This window comes from Amia ocellicauda, unplaced genomic scaffold (genome assembly GCF_036373705.1).
Source record: "Amia ocellicauda isolate fAmiCal2 unplaced genomic scaffold, fAmiCal2.hap1 HAP1_SCAFFOLD_152, whole genome shotgun sequence".
In the NCBI taxonomy this organism is placed as follows: Eukaryota; Metazoa; Chordata; class Actinopteri; order Amiiformes; family Amiidae; genus Amia; species Amia ocellicauda.
In genome coordinates, this window is record NW_027102715.1 from 55,001 (window position 1) to 66,691 (window position 11,691).

An 11,691-nucleotide genomic window follows, 5' to 3' on the forward strand; every position below is an offset into this window, starting at 1 on the left:
CCCTTAGCTCAGTTTTGACCTCTCTCATTGCACTAAGTGTCTTCAAAAACCCAGTTCCTGTATTTCCCCCGGCACCGTAGAGAAATGCTGACAGCCTGGAACACTGTGGCGGCTGCACACGGCACTCCCTTGCCCGCCGCGAGCAGCCTAGCCCCGCCTAAGACCCGCGAGAACCGCCCATCGGCACACGGCCCGCTGTGCGCCCGAGCCGTTTGGTGTAAAAACTGTCCAAAAGTGGTTTCGACCACTTAGGAACATCGTAGAGACTCGAAATAAAAAGCATTTTGTTGGAAAAGCGATTCTGAGGAAGGCTGTGTCAAAATTAATTTCGGGAAATGTCGTTTACCCCCCCCCAAATGGCTCCGAAGTACCCCCCCCCCACCCCCCCCCTAAAAAACCGTGTTCCGGGGTTTTTTCGAGAAAACAAACACACGGGGTATATAGAGGGGACTGAGACGAATCGAATGACGTGCTTTGCAAAGAAATCGGGGGCTCACAGCCCCCCCAGGAGAGGTTCAAAAGTCGGAGGACTGGTCACCTAACTCCCATTGAAGTCAATGGGGGAAAAATGAAAACTGTCAAAAAGGCTTAAAATTGTTCAAAAACCCACTGGGGCAGTAGATAATCATCCTATTTGAATTTTAAAAGTCTTAGTTTGGCGAAAAAATACCTTTTAATAATTGTTTTAGGGGTCAGAAAAATCAGCTCCGGCTGCCTGGTCACCTAGGGGAGATAGAAAATTTTTCTAAGTTTTTCACTCGGCCGCCTGGTCCCCTAACTCGAAAATTTTAAAGTGCTCCCATCGGTCCCGGGATAGGGTGGCTGATAGCTGGGAGCCCCCTGAGCACTGCCCCGGTGTTAGTTTTCGGAGAAATGCCTCCGTTGATTTGTTATGATTTTTTTTCCGCCGGCCGCCTGGTCGCCCTAATGCAAAGTCAATGGGAGTGAGGAGATAGAAAATTTTTCAAAGTTTTTCACTCGGCCGCCTGGTCCCCTAACTCGAAAATTTTAAAGTGCTCCCATCGGTCCCGGGATAGGGTGGCTGATAGCTGGGAGCCCCCTGAGCACTGCCCCGGTGTTAGTTTTCGGAGAAATGCCCCCGTTGATTTGTTATGATTTTTTTTCCGCCGGCCGCCTGGTCGCCCTAATGCAAAGTCAATGGGAGTGAGGAGATAGAAAATTTTTCAAAGTTTTTCACCCGGCCACAAACGACTCCAAAACACACTGGGGCTGTGGCTGGGACTCTCACCAGGACTGCCCCCTACTTTATTTATGGATTAAAAAGCATTCTATATTAATTTTTCGATTTTTGGGACCCGGGACGCCTGGTCACCTAACTCCCCTTCTATCCCTATGGGGGGGGACGGGGACATCGAAAACGCTCCCATCGCTGCCGAGGCACGCTGCGGGGACTCTCCCTACCATCGCCCCATGCTTCCTTTGAAGAATATATGACGTTTTTCAATTTTCACCGACATTTGAAAATCAAAACTTCAGAACATTTCATAGTTATTCTCAATGGGTTGTCTAGGGGCACACATCTCTAAACTGGGGGAAATGCTCAAAATGATTAAAAAGAAAAACAATGCCCCCAGACCCGGGGGGCTGATAGCTGGGAGCCCCCTGAGCACAGCCCCGGTGTTAGTTTCTGGAGAAATGCCCCCGTTGATTTGTTATGATTTTTTTTCCGCCGGCCGCCTGGTCGCCCTAATGTAAAGTCAATGGGAGTGAGGAGATAGAATATTTTTCAAAGTTTTTCACTCGGCCGTCTGGTCCCCTGACTCGAAAATTTTAAAGTGCTCCCATCGGTCCCAGGGTAGGGTGGCTGATAGCTGGGAGCCCCCTGAGCACTGCCCCGGTGTTAGTTTCTGGAGAAATGCCCCCGTTGATTTGTTATGATTTTTTTTCCGCCGGCCGCCTGGTCGCCCTAATGCAAAGTCAATGGGAGTGAGGAGATAGAATATTTTTCAAAGTTTTTCACTCGGCCGTCTGGTCCCCTGACTCGAAAATTTTAAAGTGCTCCCATCGGTCCCAGGGTAGGGTGGCTGATAGCTGGGAGCCCCCTGAGCACTGCCCCGGTGTTAGTTTCTGGAGAAATGCCCCCGTTGATTTGTTATGATTTTTTTTCCGCCGGCCGCCTGGTCGCCCTAATGCAAAGTCAATGGGAGTGAGGAGATAGAATATTTTTCAAAGTTTTTCACTCGGCCGTCTGGTCCCCTGACTCGAAAATTTTAAAGTGCTCCCATCGGTCCCAGGGTAGGGTGGCTGATAGCTGGGAGCCCCCTGAGCACAGCCCCGGTGTTAGTTTCTGGAGAAATGCCCCCGTTGATTTGTTATGATTTTTTTTCCGCCGGCCGCCTGGTCGCCCTAATGCAAAGTCAATGGGAGTGAGGAGATAGAATATTTTTCAAAGTTTTTCACTCGGCCGTCTGGTCCCCTGACTCGAAAATTTTAAAGTGCTCCCATCGGTCCCAGGGTAGGGTGGCTGATAGCTGGGAGCCCCCTGAGCACTGCCCCGGTGTTAGTTTCTGGAGAAATGCCCCCGTTGATTTGTTATGATTTTTTTTCCGCCGGCCGCCTGGTCGCCCTAATGCAAAGTCAATGGGAGTGAGGAGATAGAATATTTTTCAAAGTTTTTCACTCGGCCGTCTGGTCCCCTGACTCGAAAATTTTAAAGTGCTCCCATCGGTCCCAGGGTAGGGTGGCTGATAGCTGGGAGCCCCCTGAGCACAGCCCCGGTGTTAGTTTCTGGAGAAATGCCCCCGTTGATTTGTTATGATTTTTTTTCCGCCGGCCGCCTGGTCGCCCTAATGCAAAGTCAATGGGAGTGAGGAGATAGAATATTTTTCAAAGTTTTTCACTCGGCCGTCTGGTCCCCTGACTCGAAAATTTTAAAGTGCTCCCATCGGTCCCGGGATAGGGTGGCTGATAGCTGGGAGCCTCCTGAGCACTGCCCCGGTGTTAGTTTCTGGAGAAATGCCCCCGTTGATTTGTTATGATTTTTTTTCCGCCGGCCGCCTGGTCGCCCTAATGCAAAGTCAATGGGAGTGAGGAGATAGAATATTTTTCAAAGTTTTTCACTCGGCCGTCTGGTCCCCTGACTCGAAAATTTTAAAGTGCTCCCATCGGTCCCAGGGTAGGGTGGCTGATAGCTGGGAGCCCCCTGAGCACAGCCCCGGTGTTAGTTTCTGGAGAAATGCCCCCGTTGATTTGTTATGATTTTTTTTCCGCCGGCCGCCTGGTCGCCCTAATGCAAAGTCAATGGGAGTGAGGAGATAGAATATTTTTCAAAGTTTTTCACTCGGCCGTCTGGTCCCCTGACTCGAAAATTTTAAAGTGCTCCCATCGGTCCCGGGATAGGGTGGCTGATAGCTGGGAGCCTCCTGAGCACTGCCCCGGTGTTAGTTTCTGGAGAAATGCCCCCGTTGATTTGTTATGATCCGTAGTTGCCGGCCGGCCGCCCGGCATTGCTCTATCGGATGGAGCGTGGGCTGGCTATGGGAGATTTAGCGATTTTCGGAACCGGCCCCGATGGCCCCCCAAACCGGGTGGCCACGAGGTGGGACCCCCCTGAGCACTGCCCCGGTGTTAGTTTTCCGAGAAATGCCCCCGTTGATTTGTTATGATCCGTAGTTGCCGGCCGGCCGCCCGGCATTGCTCTATCGGATGGAGCGTGGGCTGGCTATGGGAGATTTAGCGATTTTCGGAACCGGCCCCGATCGCCCCCCAAACCGGGTGGCCACGAGGTGGGACCCCCCTGAGCACTGCCCCGGTGTTAGTTTTCGGAGAAATGCCCCCGTTGATTTGTTATGATCCGTAGTTGCCGGCCGGCCGCCCGGCATTGCTCTATCGGATGGAGCGTGTGCTGGCTATGGGAGATTTAGCGATTTTCGGAACCGGCCCCGATCGCCCCCCAAACCGGGTGGCCACGAGGTGGGACCCCCCTGAGCACTGCCCCGGTGTTAGTTTTCGGAGAAATGCCCCCGTTGATTTGTTATGATCCGTAGTTGCCGGCCGGCCGCCCGGCATTGCTCTATCGGATGGAGCGTGGGCTGGCTATGGGAGATTTAGCGATTTTCGGAACCGGCCCCGATCGCCCCCCAAACCGGGTGGCCACGAGGTGGGACCCCCCTGAGCACTGCCCCGGTGTTAGTTTTCGGAGAAATGCCCCCGTTGATTTGTTACGATTATTTTTCGCCCAGGCGATGTGCCTTTTCATTTTGTTTTGCACTTTCCTTCATTCCTTGGTGCATGCTACCATCTAACGGACACATTTCGGTACTGCAGTTTGAAAGTAATTTCCCCTTCTAGGGATCTCTCAATGCCCTGGGCTGCGAAAGGAGGGCAAGGACACCCTATGTTCTCATGAGTGCAAAGCCCCCCCGGCTTCAAGGCATTCCAAAAGGAAAACCGGAGACACTGCTGTACACACACACACACACACACACACACACACACACACACACACACACACACACACACACACACACACAGAGAGAGAGAGAGAGAGAGAGAGAGAGAGAGAGAGAGATAGAGAGAGAGTAGTCACACAGTGGAATAAACTCCCCAGCGATGTGGTAGAAGCTGAAAGTTGGGGAACATTGTGATGGTCTATATTTCTTGGCAGATAATAAAAGATGCTCTTATCATGCCTCCGTTGATGTGTTATGATCCATAGGTTGCCGGCCGCCCGGCATTGCTCTGATCGGATGGACCGTGGGCTGCCTATGGCAGAGTATGGGCGATTCTTCAGCCGGCCCCGATGGCCCCCCAAACCGGGTGGCCACGAGGTGGGACCCCCCTGAGCACTGCCCCGGTGTTAGTTTTCGGAGAAATGCCCCCGTTGATTTCTTATGATCCGTAGTTGCCGGCCGGCCGCCCGGCATTGCTCTATCGGATGGAGCGTGGGCTGGCTATGGGAGATTTAGCGATTTTCGGAACCGGCCCCGATCGCCCCCCAAACCGGGTGGCCACGAGGTGGGACCCCCCTGAGCACTGCCCCGGTGTTAGTTTTCGGAGAAATGCCCCCGTTGATTTGTTATGATCCGTAGTTGCCGGCCGGCCGCCCGGCATTGCTCTATCGGATGGAGCGTGGGCTGGCTATGGGAGATTTAGCGATTTTCGGAACCGGCCCCGATCGCCCCCCAAACCGGGTGGCCACGAGGTGGGACCCCCCTGAGCACTGCCCCGGTGTTAGTTTTCGGAGAAATGCCCCCGTTGATTTGTTATGATCCGTAGTTGCCGGCCGGCCGCCCGGCATTGCTCTATCGGATGGAGCGTGGGCTGGCTATGGGAGATTTAGCGATTTTCGGAACCGGCCCCGATCGCCCCCCAAACCGGGTGGCCACGAGGTGGGACCCCCCTGAGCACTGCCCCGGTGTTAGTTTTCGGAGAAATGCCCCCGTTGATTTGTTATGATCCGTAGTTGCCGGCCGGCCGCCCGGCATTGCTCTATCGGATGGAGCGTGGGCTGGCTATGGGAGATTTAGCGATTTTCGGAACCGGCCCCGATCGCCCCCCAAACCGGGTGGCCACGAGGTGGGACCCCCCTGAGCACTGCCCCGGTGTTAGTTTTCGGAGAAATGCCCCCGTTGATTTGTTACGATTATTTTTCGCCCAGGCGATGTGCCTTTTCATTTTGTTTTGCACTTTCCTTCATTCCTTGGTGCATGCTGCCATCTAACGGACACATTTCGGTACTGCAGTTTGAAAGTAATTTCCCCGTCTAGGGATCTCTCTCTCGTCTAGGGACACTGCTGTACACACACACACACACACACACACACACACACACACACACACACACACACACACACACACACACAGTGAGAGAGAGGGAGAGATAGAGAGAGAGAGAGGTGGAGAGGGAGAGAGAGGTGGAGATAGAGAGATGGAGATAGAGATGGAGATAGAGAGAGATGGAGATAGAGAGAGAGATGGAGATGGAGAGAGAGATGGTGATAGAGAGATAGAGATAGAGAGAGAGATGGTGATAGAGAGAGAGATGGTGATAGAGAGATGGAGATAGAGAGAGAGATGGTGATAGAGAGAGAGTCGTCACACTCTGGAACAAACTCCCCAGAAGCTGAAAGTTGGGGAACATTATGATGATCTTTATTTCTTGGCAGATAATAAATGATGATCTTACAGAGGGCGACTTACAACACCAGTGCAAACATACAGCGAAGGACAAGGCATCAATCGCGACAGAATCCCTTGAGTTAAAGCAGCAGATTCAGAATAACACACGTCAAAACAGACTGGAGACTAAAACGAGCACGAAAGGTGTCGAATATGTGGCCTCCTCTCGCTTGTAAACTCTCTCGTGTTCCTGTCGATGGGGTCGGCGGCTCGGGGCAGCGGCCTAGCAGCAGCAGGCAGGCCACCCGGCTGCCTGGGGCTGACCTCCGGGGCAGGCAGGCAGGCAGACCTCCAGGGCAGGCAGGCAGGCAGGCAGGCAGACCTCCAGGGCTAACAGGCTGACCTCCAGGGCTGGCAGGCTGACCTCCAGGGCTGGAAGGCAGGATGGCAGACCTCCAGGGCAGGCAGGCAGGCAGGCAGGCAGGCAGGCAGACCTCCAGGGCTGGCAGGGAGACCTCCAGGGCTGGCAGGCAGGCAGGCAGGGCTGTGTGGCTGGGGAGGGCAGGCTGGCAGGCAGGTAGGCCGTGCTGCTGCCAGGGCTGGAAGGCTGACCTCCAGGGCAGGCAGGCAGGCAGACCTCCAGGGCAGGCAGGCAGGTAGGCCGTGCTGCTGCCAGGGCTGGCAGGCTGACCTCCAGGGCAGGCAGGCAGGCAGGCAGACCTCCAGGGCTGGCAGGCTGACCTCCAGGGCAGGCAGGCAGGCAGGCAGGCAGACCTCCAGGGCTAACAGGCTGACCTCCAGGGCTGGCAGGCTGACCTCCAGGGCTGGAAGGCAGGATGGCAGACCTCCAGGGCAGGCAGGCAGGCAGGCAGGCAGGCAGGCAGACCTCCAGGGCTGGCAGGGAGACCTCCAGGGCTGGCAGGCAGGCAGGCAGGGCTGTGTGGCTGGGGAGGGCAGGCTGGCAGGCAGGTAGGCCGTGCTGCTGCCAGGGCTGGAAGGCTGACCTCCAGGGCAGGCAGGCAGGCAGACCTCGAGGGCAGGCAGGCAGGTAGGCCGTGCTGCTACCAGGGCAGGCAGGCAGACCTCCAGGGCTAACAGGCTGACCTCCAGGGCAGGCAGTGCTGCTACCAGGGCTGGATAGCAGACCTCCAGGGCTGGATAGCAGACCTCCAGGGCAGGCAGTGCTGCTACCAGGGCAGGCAGGCTGTCCTCCAGGGCTGGATAGCAGACCTCCAGGGCAGGCAGTGCTGCTACCAGGGCTGGATAGCAGACCTCCAGGGCAGGCAGTGCTGCTACCAGGGCAGGCAGTGCTGCTGCCAGGGCTGGATGGCAGGCAGGCAGACCTCCAGGGCTAACAGGCTGACCTCCAGGGCAGGCAGGCAGACCTCCAGGGCTAACAGGCTGACCTCCAGGGCAGGCAGTGCTGCTACCAGGGCAGGCAGGCTGTCCTCCAGGGCTGGATAGCAGACCTCCAGGGCAGGCAGTGCTGCTACCAGGGCAGGCAGGCTGTCCTCCAGGGCTGGATAGCAGACCTCCAGGGCAGGCAGTGCTGCTACCAGGGCAGGCAGGCTGTCCTCCAGGGCTGGATGGCAGGCAGGCAGACCTCCAGGGATGGATAGCAGACCTCCAGGGCTGGAAGGCAGGCAGGCAGACCTCCAGGGCAGGCAGTGCTGCTACCAGGGCTGGATAGCAGACCTCCAGGGCTAACAGGCAGACCTCCAGGGCTGGAAGGCAGGCAGTGCTGCTACCAGGGCAGGCAGGCTGTCCTCCAGGGCTAACAGGCAGACCTCCAGGGCAGGCAGTGCTGCTACCAGGGCTGGATAGCAGACCTCCAGGGCTGGATAGCAGACCTCCAGGGCTAACAGGCAGACCTCCAGGGCAGGCAGTGCTGCTACCAGGGCTGGATAGCAGACCTCCAGGGCTGGAAGGCAGGCAGGCAGACCTCCAGGGCAGGCAGTGCTGCTACCAGGGCTGGATAGCAGACCTCCAGGGCTAACAGGCAGACCTCCAGGGCTGGCAGTGCTGCTACCAGGGCTGGATAGCAGACCTCCAGGGCTGGATAGCAGACCTCCAGGGCTAACAGGCAGACCTCCAGGGCTGGCAGGCTGACCTCCAGGGCAGGCAGGCAGGCAGGCAGACCTCCAGGGCTGGATAGCTGACCTCCAGGGCTGGATAGCAGACCTCCAGGGCTAACAGGCTGACCTCCAGGGCTAACAGGCAGACCTCCAGGGCAGGCAGGCAGACCTCCAGGGCAGGCAGTGCTGCTACCAGGGCTGGATAGCAGACCTCCAGGGCTAACAGGCAGACCTCCAGGGCTGGCAGTGCTGCTACCAGGGCTGGATAGCAGACCTCCAGGGCTGGATAGCAGACCTCCAGGGCTAACAGGCAGACCTCCAGGGCAGGCAGGCAGACCTCCAGGGCTGGATAGCTGACCTCCAGGGCTGGATAGCAGACCTCCAGGGCTAACAGGCTGACCTCCAGGGCTAACAGGCAGACCTCCAGGGCAGGCAGGCAGACCTCCAGGGCAGGCAGTGCTGCTACCAGGGCTGGATAGCAGACCTCCAGGGCTAACAGGCAGACCTCCAGGGCTGGAAGGCAGGCAGTGCTGCTACCAGGGCAGGCAGGCTGTCCTCCAGGGCTGGAAGGCAGACCTCCAGGGCAGGCAGGCAGACCTCCAGGGCAGGCAGTGCTGCTACCAGGGCTGGATAGCAGACCTCCAGGGCTGGAAGGCAGGCAGGCAGACCTCCAGGGCAGGCAGTGCTGCTACCAGGGCTGGATAGCAGACCTCCAGGGCTGGAAGGCAGACCTCCAGGGCAGGCAGGCAGACCTCCAGGGCAGGCAGTGCTGCTACCAGGGCTGGATAGCAGACCTCCAGGGCTAACAGGCAGACCTCCAGGGCTGGCAGGCTGACCTCCAGGGCAGGCAGGCAGGCAGGCAGACCTCCAGGGCTGGATAGCAGACCTCCAGGGCTGGATAGCTGACCTCCAGGGCTGGATAGCAGACCTCCAGGGCTAACAGGCAGACCTCCAGGGCTGGCAGTGCTGCTACCAGGGCAGGCAGGCTGTCCTCCAGGGCTGGATAGCAGACCTCCAGGGCAGGCAGTGCTGCTACCAGGGCAGGCAGGCTGTCCTCCAGGGCTGGATAGCAGACCTCCAGGGCAGGCAGTGCTGCTACCAGGGCTGGATAGCAGACCTCCAGGGCAGGCAGTGCTGCTACCAGGGCAGGCAGTGCTGCTACCAGGGCAGGCAGGCTGTCCTCCAGGGCTGGATAGCAGACCTCCAGGGCAGGCAGTGCTGCTGCCAGGGCAGGCAGGCAGACCTCCAGGGCTAACAGGCTGACCTCCAGGGCTAACAGGCAGACCTCCAGGGCTGGCAGGCTGACCTCCAGGGCTGGAAGGCAGGATGGCAGACCTCCAGGGCAGGCAGGCAGGCAGGCAGGCAGGCAGGCAGACCTCCAGGGCTGGCAGGGAGACCTCCAGGGCTGGCAGGCAGGCAGGCAGGGCTGTGTGGCTGGGGAGGGCAGGCTGGCAGGCAGGTAGGCCGTGCTGCTGCCAGGGCTGGAAGGCTGACCTCCAGGGCAGGCAGGCAGGCAGACCTCGAGGGCAGGCAGGCAGGTAGGCCGTGCTGCTACCAGGGCAGGCAGGCAGACCTCCAGGGCTAACAGGCTGACCTCCAGGGCAGGCAGTGCTGCTACCAGGGCTGGATAGCAGACCTCCAGGGCTGGATAGCAGACCTCCAGGGCTAACAGGCAGACCTCCAGGGCTGGCAGGCAGGCAGGCAGACCTCCAGGGCAGGCAGTGCTGCTACCAGGGCTGGATAGCAGACCTCCAGGGCAGGCAGTGCTGCTACCAGGGCAGGCAGTGCTGCTGCCAGGGCTGGATGGCAGGCAGGCAGACCTCCAGGGCTAACAGGCTGACCTCCAGGGCAGGCAGGCTGTCCTCCAGGGCTGGATAGCAGACCTCCAGGGCAGGCAGTGCTGCTACCAGGGCAGGCAGGCTGTCCTCCAGGGCTGGATAGCAGACCTCCAGGGCAGGCAGTGCTGCTACCAGGGCAGGCAGGCTGTCCTCCAGGGCTGGATAGCAGACCTCCAGGGCAGGCAGTGCTGCTACCAGGGCAGGCAGGCTGTCCTCCAGGGCTGGATAGCAGACCTCCAGGGCAGGCAGTGCTGCTACCAGGGCTGGATAGCAGACCTCCAGGGCTGGATGGCAGGCAGGCAGACCTCCAGGGATGGATAGCAGACCTCCAGGGCTGGAAGGCAGGCAGGCAGACCTCCAGGGCAGGCAGTGCTGCTACCAGGGCTGGATAGCAGACCTCCAGGGCTAACAGGCAGACCTCCAGGGCTGGAAGGCAGGCAGTGCTGCTACCAGGGCAGGCAGGCAGACCTCCAGGGCTAACAGGCTGACCTCCAGGGCAGGCAGTGCTGCTACCAGGGCTGGATAGCAGACCTCCAGGGCTAACAGGCAGACCTCCAGGGCTGGAAGGCAGGCAGTGCTGCTACCAGGGCAGGCAGGCTGTCCTCCAGGGCTGGAAGGCAGACCTCCAGGGCAGGCAGGCAGACCTCCAGGGCAGGCAGTGCTGCTACCAGGGCTGGATAGCAGACCTCCAGGGCTGGAAGGCAGGCAGGCAGACCTCCAGGGCAGGCAGTGCTGCTACCAGGGCTGGATAGCAGACCTCCAGGGCTAACAGGCAGACCTCCAGGGCTGGAAGGCAGGCAGTGCTGCTACCAGGGCAGGCAGGCTGTCCTCCAGGGCTGGAAGGCAGACCTCCAGGGCAGGCAGGCAGACCTCCAGGGCAGGCAGTGCTGCTACCAGGGCTGGATAGCAGACCTCCAGGGCAGGCAGTGCTGCTACCAGGGCAGGCAGGCTGTCCTCCAGGGCTGGATAGCAGACCTCCAGGGCAGGCAGTGCTGCTACCAGGGCTGGATAGCAGACCTCCAGGGCAGGCAGTGCTGCTACCAGGGCAGGCAGTGCTGCTGCCAGGGCTGGATGGCAGGCAGGCAGACCTCCAGGGCTAACAGGCTGACCTCCAGGGCAGGCAGGCAGACCTCCAGGGCTAACAGGCTGACCTCCAGGGCAGGCAGTGCTGCTACCAGGGCAGGCAGGCTGTCCTCCAGGGCTGGATAGCAGACCTCCAGGGCAGGCAGTGCTGCTACCAGGGCAGGCAGGCTGTCCTCCAGGGCTGGATAGCAGACCTCCAGGGCAGGCAGTGCTGCTACCAGGGCAGGCAGGCTGTCCTCCAGGGCTGGATGGCAGGCAGGCAGACCTCCAGGGATGGATAGCAGACCTCCAGGGCTGGAAGGCAGGCAGGCAGACCTCCAGGGCAGGCAGTGCTGCTACCAGGGCTGGATAGCAGACCTCCAGGGCTAACAGGCAGACCTCCAGGGCTGGAAGGCAGGCAGTGCTGCTACCAGGGCAGGCAGGCTGTCCTCCAGGGCTAACAGGCAGACCTCCAGGGCAGGCAGTGCTGCTACCAGGGCTGGATAGCAGACCTCCAGGGCTGGATAGCAGACCTCCAGGGCTAACAGGCAGACCTCCAGGGCAGGCAGTGCTGCTACCAGGGCTGGATAGCAGACCTCCAGGGCTGGAAGGCAGGCAGGCAGACCTCCAGGGCA